The sequence below is a fragment of the Lygodium microphyllum genome, unplaced genomic scaffold (genome assembly GCF_053477565.2).
Source record: "Lygodium microphyllum isolate KBCC unplaced genomic scaffold, Lygodium_microphyllum_v1.1.10 scaffold_31, whole genome shotgun sequence".
NCBI lineage: Eukaryota > Viridiplantae > Streptophyta > Polypodiopsida > Schizaeales > Lygodiaceae > Lygodium > Lygodium microphyllum.
This window is the reverse complement of record NW_028229514.1, coordinates 17,781,229-17,799,308: the sequence shown is the minus strand read 5'-3', so window position 1 is coordinate 17,799,308 and position 18,080 is coordinate 17,781,229. Positions and strand designations below refer to the sequence as shown.

General features: G+C 39.2%; 1 pseudogene; it reads right to left on the bottom strand.

Moving 5' to 3' along the window:
* Positions 1-9,963: 9,963 nt before the first annotated feature.
* Positions 9,964-16,800, bottom strand: LOC148009373 (threonine synthase 2, chloroplastic-like; annotated as a pseudogene).
* Positions 16,801-18,080: the final 1,280 nt, after the last annotated feature.

Below are 18,080 nucleotides of genomic sequence, written 5' to 3'. Positions count from 1 at the left end.
CAATGCTACAAGGATAAAGATTTCAAGGATAATTTAGCAAGTAAAATAAAAGTCTCAACAAATGTAAGGGAGAGGATAGGAGAGAGAGGAAGAAGAGAAAGAGAGACTACAGAAGAGAGAGAAGAGGTCCAAGAAGAGAGAGAAAGACTGTAGAGAGGAGAGGAGAGAAAGAGGGTGATGAGGAGAGAGAAAGACTAGGAGTAGAGAGAGAAAGAAGGGAAGAGGACAGGAGAGAAGGTGAAGAAGGTGAAAGGACAGATGTAAATTCATAAATTGGTACCATGCCAATGTCCTTCACACCTTTTATACCTAGGTCAATGTGACACTAGGTATTTACCTCCATTACAATCCATCCTTGATTGGATGTTTTTGTCCCCAAAAAAAAAGAAATAAGAAACTTATAACATGGGTTAGAAAATTGTAATGGAGAGGATATGAGACTCTATATATGTGTAAAAAATATATTACAATCTCCAAATCTTCATATGGGAGGTTATGTATATGGCTGCAAGCATACTATCGGATGCATACATCAATGTGGAACCATTCAACCACAACCAAAACATGGTCAATAGACCTACATATAAACAAGTAAGGGATATAGGGTGCTACCTTGGCACCTCAAGCAAAGACAAGATTTCCATTAGTAATATTCCATGAAAATTCACGAAAAGATACATGATATCATATATCATCCAATGCCCAACAAAGATTAGGCTTTTGGTCAAATTTGGAACATGGTATACATCATGCAAAACAAAAGTGCTACATGAAGCAAAGTGCAGTCTCAAATTACAGTCTAACATCATCAATGCTAATAATATCCTATGCTAGTCATTTCCTAGTCTCATAGAGCTTGTCGTGTTTCATTATGAAGGAAATTAATCCCTATATGACATAACATAGAAAAAAGCCCTTGAATCAAGTAGGAAACATTGAGAAAAAGTAGATGAGGCATCAACCCACTAACTAGCATTAAGAGAAGAAGTTGCCAAGATGGAATCATCATTTAACTTAGGCTCTGCACTACATTTCTCTCTTCAATCTTTACATTGCACTTGGTAGGGACAATGTTGTGATCATTAGAATTTTTCTACACTTTGCCCTTTCCTTTGTTTTTGCACGTATCATCGCACATCTTATCGCACTACGGATGAATATGACCCTACTTTCCATAGTACTACTGATATGTAGAGAGAGGGCTTACAACCACATGACTTACTATGGCATGTCTATGAGACCGAGACCTTTGTGAATCACTACTACAATAGTCATTACTATTCTTATTATTATGTCTATCCCTACCACAATAGTCATTACTATTCTTACTATTATGTCTGTCCCTACCACAATAGTCATTACTATTCTTACCATCATGTCAGTCCTAACAATCAATGCATGAGAAGTACGGGTTCCATCTATATTATTCTTGTTTATCTCCACTGTGAGTAAGGCACCCTTAACATCCTAAAGTTTCAAATCATCCTTAGGCATATTAGTACACATGACCCTATGGAAAGTGTCCCATGACTCACGAAGTGTCACATACAAGAACAAGGGAGGGAAATTATCATTAAATTCAATGCCTTGTGAAGCCAAATGTTTGAAAATTGAATAAAACTCATTCAAATGTGTAGATACACTAGCCCCTTCCTTCATATAAGTGGGTCCATAACTACCAAGCATTATCCTTAGGTGCCACAACATTGAAGTACAACTCTTTAGACAATAACAATATAAGAGTGGATTTACATACCACATTCAAATCATCCCAAGTATCCTAATTAATGCCTTCAAGATTTACACTCTTGGTTTTCAAAGGCCCAACTTGCATCTTTTGAACCAATACCTGCTATATTTGCATCTTTGAATCGGTGAAATTTTGTGCCATCAAGATTTTCAAGAATAAAAATAGTACTATCATTCGAAGAACCAGCTATAATGACAGTATACCACTATAAAATCCAATCGAATGGACTGCTGTAAATGATTACAAATCAGCCCCCAAATACTCAGCCAAAATAAGGGAAAAATAGGAGGGAATACTAAAGTATAGAGCTATCCAAAAATTTCAAGCAATAGACTACCAAAGTACAATGTTTACTCTCCAAGTCAATGTTGAGAACTATAATTATAGTAATGTTGAAATAAAGATAGTTGTATATGTCAATCTAATTGTGGGTAAATAGCCAGGAAAGCAAGCTTTCACTACCAAGGATTCCATGGTGTGCTATGCTTGAATTAGAGCAGATTGCATGTGAGATAGAGATGGTTCTATGTTCCTTTTCTATGATCAAGGTATGTCTATGAGATACATTGACATTTGTGCTTCTTTGGAGATGATATCTAGAGTGGAAGTGGCTATCCCAACAAGCTTTCTAGAGGTTCTTCTGAGATGTTGGCAATATGGTAATGATAAAGATTCTTTGGTGGCTATGGTGGTAAGGTCACATTGTGATCATCTTGAGGTTCTTCTAGTGTTGCTAGCAGATGGTGGACCTCTAAGGTATGCCTTTGAGCTACATTGACATTGGTGCTTCTTTGAAGATGGTGTCTAGAGTGAAAGTAGCTATCCCAAGTAGCTTTCTAGAGTCTCTTCTAAGTGTTGGCAATATGGTGATGATAAAGCTTATTTGGTGTCTATGGTGGCAAGGGTACATTGTGGTCATCTTGAGGTTCTTCTAGGGTGTTGGGGCAGATGCATGGCAGATGGTGGACATCTAAGAATATTTCCCATTTCATTGCATATAGTTTTGTACTTTCCACCCCTAATTTGAGAGGCATTTTTAGCATTATATAGCCCACTCTGGTCCACGCCTATTCATGGTCTTTGTGTTTTTGCTTAACTGGTTCCCAAGAAAGCATGTTTCCTCTATAGACACTCTCATTTGGCTATATTGGATTATATTGGGATTTTGCTTACCTTTTGCCAACTCAGATTAGGACTAGTATTGGCTTAAGATGGTTTAGTTCAAACTTGATATGGAAGTCATATTTGTAGAGGTGATTTCAATATGATAACTTTTCTTGATGTTTTGAACTAATACATGAGATGTGGACACAAGTAATATTATTTGGCAAAACTGACATGGAAAAACCTACGCTCTAATTAGTCATGGAGGGAAAACTAGGCTTGATCATATTTATTTCAATGAGAGAGCATGTGGTATTTGTAATTGTTCATAAGCAATATGAAGGAGTACAATGAGAGCATTGAAAGCTAGTGATTGTAATGCATTGAAAATTTCTTACAAAAGAAAAAGATGATAGAAGTTCACATGCTAGAGTTTAGTCTTATATAGTGTGCTAGAGTTCAATCTCATATACATAGGTTGCAACATAATAAGGAGAAAGTCATAACTATGATGTTATATTACTATTAACCTCAGCTCAAGATGGAAAAAATATGAAGCAAAAAGTGGAAAAAGAATACAAAAAGTGCAAAGGCGCAGAGGTGGCCCCTAAAAGCTAAGCTAAGGCAAAAGCACAATTTTAAATAGAAGGCACCTTAAAAAACTCTAAAAACTCTTGTAAAAGAGCACCAGGCTCCCTCTTCTGCCATTTGTAAAATAATAGATGGGTGTAAGCTTAAGGCATGAGGCAAGTAAAGGAAAATAGGAAAAAGGACCTTGCCACAAAGGCCGGCCATGTAAAAAGGGATGGGTGCCCATGGGATTTTAGGGCTTTTATATAAAGTTCAAAAAGTGAATGGAAGCTCATTCTTTGATGTGTGACTAACAAGAGACCTCTCTCTCCTTGTCTTCTTCGCTTCCCTTGTTTGTGTGTGTGTGTGTGTGATATAAAGAGAGGGAGATTTGAGAGGGTGAGGGACTGAGCACATGGGAGTGAGGGATCAAGAGGGTGAAGCTCTTCACCGTTCCCCCTTCTCTTCTTCTCTTTTTTTCTCTTTTCTCACTTGTGCACCGCTATGGTGGATGGAGCTTGAAGGTTGAGGCTTGAGGATGCTTGAGCTAGCATCTAGGGTCGTGGAGCTACTGATGTGTGTGAAGGAGGAGGCAACTCATTTCCACATCGAGGTAAGCTGAGTAGATTCATAGATTTGGAGGTTCCTCACCTAGGTGAGTTGTAGCCATTACAGTTCACTTGGAAGCCTTGAAGTAATAAGCGGTCCCTGGGTCTTAGCGGTCAAGCGAGAGCTCCCACATTTTGGTTCCATTGCCGGGACCATCGGATTCAATCTTGAACACTTGCGCACCTCATATCGAGCATCGAAGTAAGGGATTCATCCCCAAACCGGAGCTTGAGATAGGTAAGAAGTTGGGAATTTTGATCTTCGATACAAGTATTTTGGTTATTTTGGTTGTTTAATTATTGGATAAGAAGGGGAAATCATTTCAGTTATTTGCTTTTGATTCTTGTTGCATTTACCGTAGGTTAGGATTAAGAAGTCAGATTAGAGAGGTGTAGGGTTTACTATTGTAAAATAGGGTAAAACAAACACAAATTGGGTTAAATGGGAGAAAAGAGTGGTTGGAATGATTAATGCAGGAAAGGGAGTGATTGGGGATAGCAAGATCTTGCTCAGGAAGGGGTTTAAGGGCCATGAGACCATAAAAGAGCTCATCTTTCACCCTAGCAATGAGAGAGAGAGAGAGAGAGTGAGAGAGGGAGAGAGTTTTCATTACTGATTTGGTTTGATCTTGCCATCGAGGAGTTTTTCACACAATTTAGGTATATCAGAACCTTCTTACTAGATATTTGTTGTGATCTTGAAGTCGGTGTGCTTGGTGATTGCATGTATCATCATATTCAACGAGGTCATTCTCAGTGCGGCCGTCATCTTGCACAACTCGGCCCGTCCGAGTGGCTTGGATTTGGGTTCAGTCCCAGAATCGCACCACTTGGCCCTCGGACCAGTCGGACCACTCGGCCCACTCGACTCAGACACGTATTGCTCGGCCCGTTCAAGTCAACCATTCGGACAAAACTAATATTCGGCTCTTGGCATACTTGACTCGGCCCGTTTGAACAATGGAATTGATCCACTAATGTGACTTGGCCCTCGGACCACTCGGCCCTCAACCACATCTATTCGATTATCTGAGTTGCAAGTTCGACCCGTGTTCCTATTTGGTCCTGAGTCCCCATTTGAATTTGCCACTCGGCCCCTACAATTCGGACGAGTTGGGCCGAGTTAGAATTTTGCAAATTTTGTGGAAGTTTGCACAAGACCTAGCTAGATCTCAACGGCGCCAAACTTTTTGAGCCATCCCGATGCCCATAACTTGATTTTGGTGCAAGGAATAGGCAAATTCAAAAGATGCGGCTGCTTAGCAGCTTGAGTAGGTTGTCGAGAGAGTTAGCGCCTTGATGGCAGCTAGTGGAGGCATAGATCCCAAACGAACCTAAACCGAGTAAGTCGGCGCAGCAAGAAATCCTAAAACCTACCAAGACGACAAAAAATTGATCGAACGAGCCTATCATGCCTAAGACGAGACGAGAGTGTGCATGCCGCTTAGACAGTTGCTCTCCACACTCACCTTGACTTCCAACAATTGAAGTACACTTAAGAACACCCAAAAGCCCGATTGAGTACACAAGTGCATGGAGAAGAACGCGCTCGCTAAGTGGAGCTAACTTGAGGATTGTGTGTGGCAATTAAGGAACTCATTCAGATAAAAGAACGTGAAGGAATCAACCAATAAGAGAAGATCCCAAGACATAGATGGAAAATTAGAGCCGAGCGTAGGACTAAGCGAATAATAACAGAGATGTGGATCTACCCGACCTCCTTAAGCTTATCGACAGTTTGGTGGAGCACGAGAACACAACCATGTCAGAAGAAAGCTTAGACTGCAGGCAAAACAAGGAATTTGACTTAGGGGTTTTCCCAAAAGCGATCCAGTAGTTGGTGAGTAGCTACAATTCTCACGCTCGGTATGAGCACCGCGGTCTCCATGTTTATTCACTCTTTATGTTTGTGTTATACCACTTTAGAAGAAAAGAAAAACACCAATGCTACAAGGACAAAGATTTCAAGGATACTTTAGCGAGTAAAACAAAAGTCTCAAAAAAGTCACAAACTATTTGGTAGCTTCTTGAATCTTTTACACGTATTAATTAGAACCAATTGTATCTTGGAGATACTCCACAAAACCTTCATTGTGAGTCTTTGAGATTTAGGTTTCTTCAAAGAGATTTTCTCTACTTCGCCTTGCATAACATTAATAAGTTACATCTGAATAAAAGCATACAAATTGAGGACATATTGCATAGAATATCTACATGACCATCTTCCATACATATTCTAAATATTTAAGTAAGCTCCAAATGTGAGTAATAGTTTTGATACTCTCTATTGCATTCAATGACCACTAAAAAAGGGCATCAATCAAGGCCTTCATCATCACAATAATTTTCATTGTGGCCAAAACCTATTATATGAGACATATGAAAAAAATTGTGGGTACCTTAATGATCAATTTGACCTTACTACAATTCACACATCCCTCACAAGGCATGGCAATAGGAGATGATGTCTAGTGTTTTGTTCTAAAACAAAAGTGCCTACTACTTTCACTATTACTAGTACATAAGATTAGAGATCTGAAAAATTCCAACCCATAAAGCTTAATTCTTGTGTAGCATAAAGATAACTCCAAAGAAAAATGTGCCACTTGTCAAAATATGGAAGATGTTTTTTACCAAAAAAACAGTGAGGTTGCACATTGCACCTATCAAAATGAAATGTGCATGTGACCTTAGAGACAGTAGCACTTTGGGTTAGTTTGCTACTAAAAAATGTACCTATGCCATAGTCCATTAGCGCCCATTTCATAGGTATCCGATAAGCTCCATTGTTGAGATTCAGCAATCACACTCACTAACAGCCTCTTTGTATGGAGCTTCAGGGCCAAGGACATGAAGGCTTACCTATCCCATATGCATAGTGGTGCCTTCTGCAGTTTCCTACTTTCCTATAAAGCATTGTACTTGCTTCCTTTTCTTAATGCAATGATAGTACTCTTTTCTTATCAGTAAAGTGTCAGTGTCATTGTCCACATACACAAGATTGTGTTTATGAGTCCAAGTCTCAATCTTGGAACCTATTTCACTTGTGTAACAAATAGTGTCTTTGTTTTCTACATCATGAGTTACTCTTCTTCTTTCATCCACCATAACTAACTGCCATGTCCTAGATCCGGCTCATTCGACATGGTATCAGAGCTCAGTTGGGCATGGCCCAGCCTCATCTCTGCTCTTCCAGCTCTTCTTTATCTTTCCTATGCTCAGCTTGAGTTCATGACTTCACTCCCAGCTCAATTCTGACTCTACCTTCAATAAAGCTCCAATGGCTACCATAGCCTACAGGACCCTGTCTCCTTGGAGCTCTTAGATCTCTTGAACCAAAAAATATCTCCCGAAGCTCTCTTTTGGAGGATCATTCCTTGACTCCCTGCGCTCCTTCCTGGCACATCACAGAGGCACATTGGCAACCGATAGCCCTGGCATTGCGAATTTTAGTTCTCGCTATCCAGATCTGTGCCAGTCCCGATTCGTACAGATGTTCATCTCCCACGCAGTGCAATCTAGTCCATGACCTTAGGGCTTTGTAATCCCATGTTATAAGCTCTCTATCCATAAAAAAATTTTGGAAAATTATCAAGGCTATAGCCCACACAGACTGAAAAACTAGGCCCTTGTCCTAGAAACCCTAATTCCACCATAGCCAAAATCTCCCAAGCTCATTTTTCTCTCATTTTCTCACTCATGCCTCTAAACCAAGCTAAAGCCCACTCTGATCTACTGTCCCAGCACCAAATCAAGGAGGGGAAGGACCTGAGAAGATTGAAGAAGGATCAATGACCCCGAGCAAGGAAGATTCAAGCTCAACATCAAGTTTCTACATAGTGTGTTTTCACACTACCATTACTTGTGTCTCTAGACACATTGTAATCTGCTCCTTCACCTATAACATCTGAGAATATTGGTACTGATTTGCTGCTGCTTCAACTATCCAACATGGGAAAAGACTCTCCAAATGCTCGGTTCAAGGGAGTCGGGTTTCACACCTGGCAAACCCGTATCAAGCTCATTCTGATAAAGAAGGGTCTTTGGGCCATTACCAATGGCAAAGAGAAGAAACCTCGGGATGTGGACCTTGCAGTTACTTGGTAGAAGAATGATGACAAGGCAAAAGCCATCATTAAGCTGGAATTGGATGACAGCTACATCCATCATGTGGATGCCTGTGACACGTCCCATGACACTTGGGACAAATTGGATACCTTATTTGGTGCACAGTCAAAGTCGTCTAAGTATGGTCTATTGATTGAATTTTTTCGACTTGATATGAAGCCTCATACATCCCTGGCATCCCATCTCAACTACATGGAAAGCTTGTTTACTCATCTTGCAGGGATAAAGCTAAAAATGGATAAAGATGTTTGCATTGGTGTCTTGTTAAAAAGTCTACCTCCTGCCTATGATAATGTATCAACCACTCTAACCAATATGCCTGACCCTCAACTTGTTGATATTAAAGCCTCTCTGCTAGAGGAAGAAAAGAAACTTAAAAGAAAAGAAGAGCCTAGCACTTCAAAGGATGAACAAATGTTATATGTAAACAATAGATACAAATGTAAAAAGGAACCACTCTTCTATGACTTCTGCAAAAGGACTACACACACTGAGAAGTTCTGTCATGCTAGGAAGAGGTCCCAAAAGGCCTATCTTGCAGCTGTGAAACAAGAAGAAGACCATAGACCAAAAGATGAAGATGAAGATGAAGATGAAGACCACCACGATCAGAAGGACAAGACTCATCAGTCCTTCTACTCTCATTACTCTGATAGATAGTTTTAAAAGCCTTGTATTTCCTTGCCCTAATCCTTCTTGCCATAAGCTTTGTAAACTCCTCATGTAACTTGTCACTACATTCCTTGTACACTTTGTGAGGCCCCTGTTACAACCTCCGGATGTCCATCATGTTTTGGTGCCCACACTTAGCCTTTTCTGCGACAACCTCTGGTGTCTAACATGTTTGTGGTGTGCCCACACTTTGCAGGTGGTTCTCATTACAGCCTCTACACACTTTGTGCCTTTCTAATTGTGATTGAGGAGGGGTGTTGAGATTCAGCAATCACACTCACTAACAGCCTCTTTGTATGGAGCTTCAAGGCCAAGGACATGCAGGCTTACCTATCCCATATGCACAGTGGTGCCTATTGCAATTTCCTACTTTCCTATAAAGCATTGTACTTGCTTCCTTTTCTTAATGCAATGATAGTACTCTTTTCTTATCAGTAAAGTGTCAGTGTCATTGTCCACATACACAAGATTGTGTTTATGAGTCCAAGTCTTAATCTTGGAACCTAATTCACTTGTGTAACAAATAGTGTCTTTGTCTTCTACATCATGAGTTTACTCTTCTTCTTTCATCCACCATAACTAACTGCCATGTGCTAGATCTGGCTCATTCAACATCTAGAGTAGTAGCTGACTTGGCACTGAAACCTCTAAAGCTCAGAACATCAGAGATACAATCACGGTCTAACTCAGAAGGTCAAGAATTAGTAAAATATAATAAAGAAGTACAAAGCTTGTAATAGGAGACATAATAACAAACTTATGGATATCATAATGATCAATTTGTCCTTATTACATAATGTCAGAGATATGCAAAATTCCATGATCAATCTGTCCTTATTACACAACGTCAGAGATATGCTAAATTCCAACCCATGGAGTGTTTTTTTTTTTGCACCATAAAGATAAATCCGAAACACCATGCTCTTATCAAAATGAGAGATGTGATTTACCATAGAAATAGTTGTTGCTCATTCCACTTGTCAATATGAAATGTGCAAATAACCTCAAAGATATTGACACTCTAGGTTAGTTTCATTCTCACAAATGTGCCTATGAGAGAGACTTTAAATTAACCTTTATTTCAATTGGGAGGGTAGCATAATTTGACTGCAACTCTAGTATCTCCTTCAATTAGTAAGCAATTTTGGAATGACTAAACATGAGACCATGATCTACACTCATAACAATAGTATGATTGGTTGGGCCCAATTACATTCTTCTCTCGCAACTTCATCAAGGCACATAGTGCCATGCAAGTGTGTGGGAAAGTAAACAGTTAAGTCCTATTAGCCAAAGCACAAGCATCCATTAGTTCTTCTTTTATAACCTCTTACAATCTCGTCCAAATTTCAAAGCGCATAAACTACATGATCAATGGATACTAAATCACTAGTTTGAATAGCAGATACAAAAGTGGGGTTGGCCTTCATAGGTGTATAGTTATTCCACCTGGTCTTATAATATGGATGCACTATATTGGCATTTGTTGTTGCAGCTTGCGCACCAACTAGCCTGGGAATCTAATTAGTCAAGCCAAGTTCTTTGCACATAACAAATCCCTAACAGAAAGCATAGATCTTCCCATGATTGCTTCGAGGTACAATAACCCAGTGAGGAATGTCCCAATCAAAATCTCTATGGCTATAGTTTTCTGGCCTTCCAAGTGAAGGTTTTATAAAGAATTAGCCAAGTATATGGGGATTGCTTCTATCACTTCTCAAATTCGATGCATGCACCTATCAAAATTGGTGTCGAGGCTCAATAAGAATACCCCATTGGCAATTTGTTGCACCAACTGGGCAATTTAGATTTTGTTTGCTAGCAAAAACACAATAGGAGGAATTCTAGTTGTAGCAAAGTAAGTTGAAAGTGTTACAGATGTATCAATGGTTGATGCACAGTTGACATCAATGAGAGGCTTATTCATTTTCCTTTACCTCTTCTCTTGACTCAACAAGACTGTCATGCCAAGATTCTTAAAGCTCCCCATGTGACTGATACCACACCACTTCACCCACAAGTCATTCAAATTCAACATCTCATTTTCAAATTGCTATGCATGGAACAAATTCGAATTCCCTTGGAAAGCATTTACAATATCATCATTGTCCATCTCAGGAAGTATACACACCTTTTCTTATTCCAAGCACTTGATCTAAAACGGCCAAGTAGTTTTACTAACATAGAAATCAAACAGAGTTCAAGTAATTCACATCATCTTCCTGAGGGCCTCCATATCATGCTCAAAATCAAGAAGTAAACCATCCTTGATTTTGTAAATGACATTGTCCAACAAATACCCCTCGTCGACAGGGTCATATGGGATGAAAGGAACTTACTTGGCAAAGAAGGTATTAGGTGGCTTGAACAAACCATGGTGGCATGCATTGTCATAGATGTTTTCAGTTGCCTTCTTTTTCCTACAGGCCGAAGTGGAAGAGGCGAGTCTTCATGGGTGAGCAGATCTCACGAATAGTGCTCTGTTCAGACTCCACCTCCTTTTACTGGTTTAGCTTAAAAAAATTGTGAAAAAATACTTTTCATTAACTCTTATTAATAGTTCAGCTAGAAAAGACATTCTGGAAGCTACATTAGATAGATAACTATGTTATTCAATATTCTCTTTGAGCTTTGCAAAGCAAAAAAGTCTCATGCGAACAAAAGCATAATCCTTTAGTTGTGATTTACCATTGCACACCTAGTAAAGCAAGTGAATGACCTTTGAATGGAGTTTGTAGTAGCTAGAAGCTTGCATTGGAAATTTTTTTGAGCACTTCCAAAGGTATGATAAATGCAAGTACATCCTACACATGCATTGAAACATGAGCAAGGGAAAATTTTATTTTAGTGGCCCTAATACATGCAATTATTTCAAGAGTGTATCAACCATCGAATGCACCGATCAGAATGGGGAAAAAATAGGCCATCCCACTAACTCATTGTTGTGATAAAAGAAGCCTTTACACTAAAAACTTGTTGCATTTATAGCTATTGGCTTTGCTTTGCAAGTTTCACATCTCTTGAGTCCATCTTACATTCATTTTCTTCCTATTTCAAATCACTACATAGAATGGTACAACATCTAACAAAAGGCATAGGAATTGCCGAGCTAGAATCTCATAGATGTAAGAGAGGCACAACAAATAACGTGATACATGTGTTACAAAGATTCCTAGTACATTTCATGGTAACCCGTAGGTGTAGTCGCAATCAACACCCCTCTTGATTAGGATGTTTCTTATCAATCATACTGACTGCCACTATCCTCGGACACAATATTAGTGAGTTTGGGAATCTCCCAATTCCCATTCCTTGAATACTAAAAAGGTGGCACCCGAATAACATACCCATAGGTTTCTAAAAACCATATGATGTGCCTACCATTGGAAAGTGCTTGAAAAATGGAATCTATTGAGCTATAGAGCGATCGATTTGGAGTTATAGTGTTCAAGTTATGACAAATCCAAAGATTTGACCACGTGTCCAAAACTTATGCGAAATTCCCATATTCCCCAACATGGTGTTCTCGATGAAAAAAAAATCTTACATGTGCAATTACTAGGCCAATTAGGACAAAAAAATTTAATTGAATATTTCTTACAAACATCGAAAAAGTAGTCACCATACTAAAGTGTATTGGTCCTGCAAAAGGTTATGTGCAAGGACTATCAAGGTGGTTGTGTTGATTCTTCACATGTTGACATTTAGGGTGATGTGGATGTATTCTAATCTTGGGCCCTCTAGATGAAATAGGTCCCACTCTAGCAATCATACAGGATCTAATTCCTTTTGTTTTATTTCTTTGGATTTTTTTAGTTTTATCTGTGGTGGCAAGTTAATGATGCAACACTATTCATAGTCTTTGGAGTTTTGAGAATGAAGGTATTGTAACAAGCTAAACATATTTGATAGCAATAGCCTATGGTCATACTTTCCATGATAATATATATCTAAATTCACAATTTTTTTGGTTAATAAATAGCTACCCCCAAAGATAAGTAATCTTACTATGTATGATGTGAATTGAATGCTTCTAAGTAGGTGATTGAAATAAAGAGAGCCATTGCTAGTCCCTTCCTCGAAACTAGGCAAATAGTGGCTTATCATATGGCTATTCATTCCCAAGTTCCTTGGATATAGTCATTATTTTTTCAATATTAATATCTAGAGATTGGTTAAGGACAGAAACTTAAGGAAGCGACTTCAGCTTCTAAAGAGTGAGTATAGAAAATGTAATGACTGAGGCATTAGTGTTATTCTTTGAATGTTGATAAAGAAACCCTTTGCTTGGCTTTAGACACAAGATAGACTAGAATATTAAGAAATAAAGCTATTACAAGAATAGAAGGCCTATTTAAGCTCCTTTTCTAGTTTATCAAATTCTCATCCATTAAGTCACCTAGTTTGGAAAACATCAATTGGAGGATTTGTTTGCTCATCATTAGTCATCTAGTGGAGTGGTTAATGTGACCACTGAAGTGAAGCTCAAGATAAAAATTTTCCATATTTCCTAGACTATTAAGGTAGGCATGCACTCAAGAAAGTAATTGTGGGAGCTCTCGCTGGACTGCCAAGACCCCCAGACCGCTTATTGTTTTAAGCGTTCCAAGCAAGCTCTAATGGCTACCTCTCACCTAGCCGACGCACCTCCAAACCTATGAATGTAGTGAGCTTACCTCAATGCAGAAATGAGTTGCCTCCTTCCTCACACACACCGGTAGCTCCACGATCCTAAATGCTAGCTCAAGCATCCTCAAGGCTCCTCCTTCAAGCTCCATCCACCACAGCTGTGCATGAGAAAGAAAAGAGAAGAGAAGAGAAGAAGAGAAGGGGGAAACAAGTCATAGATGCGCAAAGTTGGGCGCGTCTATCATTGCGTCTATATGCGCGTGTAAAAGAGCATGTAAATAGACACGAATTTTGCATCTATATATCCATGCAGATAAACACAAACATAGACGCGAATATAGAGGCAATTTCAGATGCGTAATTATTAAACCACCTAAAATTGGACTTAATATAATAAAAAAACCAGAGTTAATAATTATTTTTGCATTGCTCTCTAATGAATGGCAACTCCTCCAGTTGACAAGCCTGATATAATTATACAATTAGTAGCAAGCATTGCATGTATCTCGTAATTTCTCTACTTGAAGATGTAACGTGTCCACTAGAATCATCCAGGACACGTCTTAGCAGTCCATCGGAAAGGATGTCTAGAAAGCTCCGCCCGGCATTCCCATGGAATGTTACGGGGCTTGCGATCTAGGTCTTCCCGCGTCTGCCACGTAGCGGAAGTATCCTGGCCGTTCCCACTTAGGATCGACCTGAATTTGGGTTTTCCTGTTTGGTCATTAGCTAACAGCAACTAGCGTCAGACCCGAGCGAACTACTTTACGCAGAAATGCCATGTCCGAAGCAGATTCACGCTGCACTTGGTTCAAGGAGAATGGGAAACGAGAGGGATGTAAAACTCAACCTCTCTGCCATAAGGCATAGTCCCATTCCGTTCCCCTAAAACAGCGTAAAACATAACTCTAGGTCATTGCTTTCGATGATCCTCCCGCTGTTCTTCGAGATTTTTGAGAAAAGTTCTCGGCTAACCGGGACCACCCAACCATAGGACGGACCCATGGTCCATCCTCCGCACTTTCCTTGGTTTGTTTTAATTATCTAATTAACTAACACATTAATTTGACATATAACAATCAGCTTCTTTAATTAATCTTGTTAAGCACAGGTTCCTTCACGTAATCTTATCACATGACATAGAAAAACAATATCAGACAAATTCTTTATTATCATTTCATCATTTTATCTTTGAAATACAAGGAGTTCCGCCCATAGGCTTGTCCATAATCTGCCCGAAGGCTATCCAGCAATCCGCCAGGGATCACTATTCCAAGCTTCCGCCCGTAGACTAGTATGCGGGCCTCGAGATCCAATCCCGAGTCACGTTAGCCTCTTGTGCAGGACCCGGAAGGCGAGGGATTTATGGCTAGAGCCCCCCGTGGCACCCAAGCATCCTCCTGCTCCAAGTAGAGCTCAACGAAAAGACCTCTCGCGGCGGGTTCGGTCCACGTTCCCGGCGCGGTCAACAACCCCCTTGGTTAGGGTCAGGCAGGCAGTCGGGGGTAACTGAAGCTGCCTCTCCCTTCAGGCCTTCAACCTGAAGCATTAGATATCATTTCATCCTTTAGTTCTTTGAGCAAACAATGCAAACAGTGCTTTCTAAACTGTTACAAGCACAATCAATTCCAGGAAGCACCCATGCATGTTTGAATTCACCTAGTCAAGTTAAATGCAATTGGAAAATGAATTGGCTATTTGAACAATTTACTAGGATTAGCTCAAAATATGAAAATTGGTCATTGGTACATTCAATGGAATGAATGAAAAGAACATAAGGTGTCTATGCATTTTTAGGACCTTACCAATAAGTTTCCTTTTGTGCATTCAAAAGTGACGAGCCTAGGTCAACTGTTGCCTCATTACAAGGTTGAAATTATTGAGGTACACTTTTTTTTACTAGGCATGGAAAGATTAATGGCATGTCACATTTTTAGATAAATCTTCTTGGTAATGATTCATTCAGGAAGTCGTTATCACCCGTAGGAAATAGCAAAGCATGGGAATAATTCTAAGGGATGCATTAATAGGTTAACTCTAGCTTCAATTGGCATAAATCTCATTTAACTACGTGTAGTTAGGAAAGGATTGCATGTTGCACACTCATCGCACGTAAGAATTTCATTCATTCAGTGTACGAATATTTCTTTCAGAAATGTAGTTAGGGAAAGGCTGCACGGTTCATTTTGACATAAAACCCTAAAAGCTTAGTAGCATGAATTGTGAATCCAGGTCCTAGTAGGATCAATGGAAGTTATGTGAATTTTAGCAAGTGCTTGGTCTTAACAAGAGTAGTTAGGGATTGTGAATCTAGAGGAAATGAATCGCGTGCTTACGTGAGTTATGACGTAATGCAACTAGTTTTTCCCCTCTTAATTAGATCAAGACAATATCTTTAGGAATGGCTCGTCCTTGTCGTAAGACAAGTAAATGGGTTTACCCAAAACACCTAAACCACAAAGGACTCATTTAGGATGGTTAAATCGATACAATATACTCCAAGTGCTAGCTAGGGTTTAGCACATTAAGGACTTGACCTAGTTTCACGCATCTGTTACCAAGACGAACCCTTAAACCAAAGGTCCTACCCACATTCACGGAATGTAGGGCACAATTGGACGCTCATGCATAAAACAATCTAAGGTTTCTACCCTAAGAATCACTCGTTCAAATGATGAAACTCGGATTGAGTTGGAATTCCTAGGACCAAACGTTGTTGGCCTAGTGTAATTAGGAATGTGCTGGGTAAGAAGACACCCTAAACCCTGCTTCTCATCTGGAGATAATTCCGGTCGATCCTATGTGGGAACGGCCAGGATACTTCCGCTACGTGGCAGACGCGGGAAGAACTAGATCGCAAAACCCGTAACATTTCATGGGAGTGCCGGGCAGAGCTTTCTAGACATCCTTTCCGATGGACTGCTAAGACGTGTCCTGGATGATACTAGGGGACACGTTACAGAAGAAGATAAAAAATACTTCCTTTTTATTATGGAAAATTCAATTTAGCTTTAAATTTGACTATTGATTCTTGAGTATGCACATGTGTGTATGATATTTTCCATAGAATTAAGAATACACATTGAATCATTAAGCGAATTAAGTATGTTAGAGTGAATGATCCATCTCATCTTCAATGAGATCAGCCCTTGCTAAACTATCTACTTCTAGGTCTATGTTACCAAGAGGTAACAAAACAAATAAGTCTATCCCACTATCAGATGTATTGCTATATTGCCCAATAACTTCATCATCACCAATCAGATTATTGTCCTCTTCCAGGTTTCCTTGAACATTCTGGCGAGGTTCATCTTGTACTATATCACACATAACATCCATTGTGGTGTCATCATGTACATCATCATTAATTGTTGGATTGCCATCTGCTATCTCTATGTTGGTAATGTTACCATATATTGGTTTTGAACGATTCGATATAGGGATGACATAAATACTTATTATATTGTGTATATGTATCACATGCATACATATAAAAAAATTAGCTTTTACATATATACCTACTCGCATTGTTGAGGTAGCACTAATGTGTCATTCTTGTTTTGGTGAAATTTTGTAGAGTCAATGATTACAAAACCACTTGGATGATGTTTGATTGTGCAATGCTCACCATTTGTTACCACTTCTTTAAACCATTTCACATCCAGTATATATATAAATAATCGTCTGAAGTCAAGCTTCAGAATATCTTGGATCAAGCCACAATAACCTTCCATGGTACCATTGGCATCCTCGAAGTGAGCAAGGACACCACAATCTTGGGTATTTCTCTTTTCATCTATACGTTGAGTTCGAAGATGTTTACCCTCATACCAAATAGCATTGAATAATGTGGACTAGTAGTAAAAGATTAAGATTAAACATGTCAATTTATTATATAAAATATAACTAGAAACAATTTAATTGATAGTGTCTCACCTTTAATAAGCAACATATTCCCACTCTTCTTGAGATATATTAATTCCCTCCTCTTTTTCCATTCTCTCCATTTTCTCATGTAACCAATCTATATCAATATGACGTAGGAGTGCATTTAGATGATCTGAAAATGAGACACTACATCCATATCTGGTGCAAAATACTTGTCTTTCGCTTTTTCTTCCTTGCTCCATTATATAGTGTCACCCATTTGCTCATTACATCACTATTGAGCACATAAAAAATATTTAACTTACGAAGTTCTTCTTTTGTTAGCACTTTACTCCTTCCTTTTCCTTGAGGTATTATAGAGATCATCCTCAAGTCTTCATCATTTTTCCATAGTCGTAGTTGAGAGGGGTCCACTTTAGTAAGATATTCAGATATATAAACAAGGGGTGATTGCACTAACCAACCCTCAACCATGCTTCCCTCAGGCCGTGCTTTTTGCCTCACAAAATCTTTCAAGGTTTTCATGAAGCACTCAAGAAAAAACATCCGCTTTGCATGAACTTCCCCACACAGTGCGATCTCATCAATAAAATGTACGAGTAAATGTAACTGAGTAGTCAAAATGGAGCAAGGAGAAATTTTATCCACCGAACAAACCACCTCAATAGACAATACTCAAGTATCTTGCAATGTGTTAGGATCAATTTCCTTCGAGCTCACGTATCTGTCAG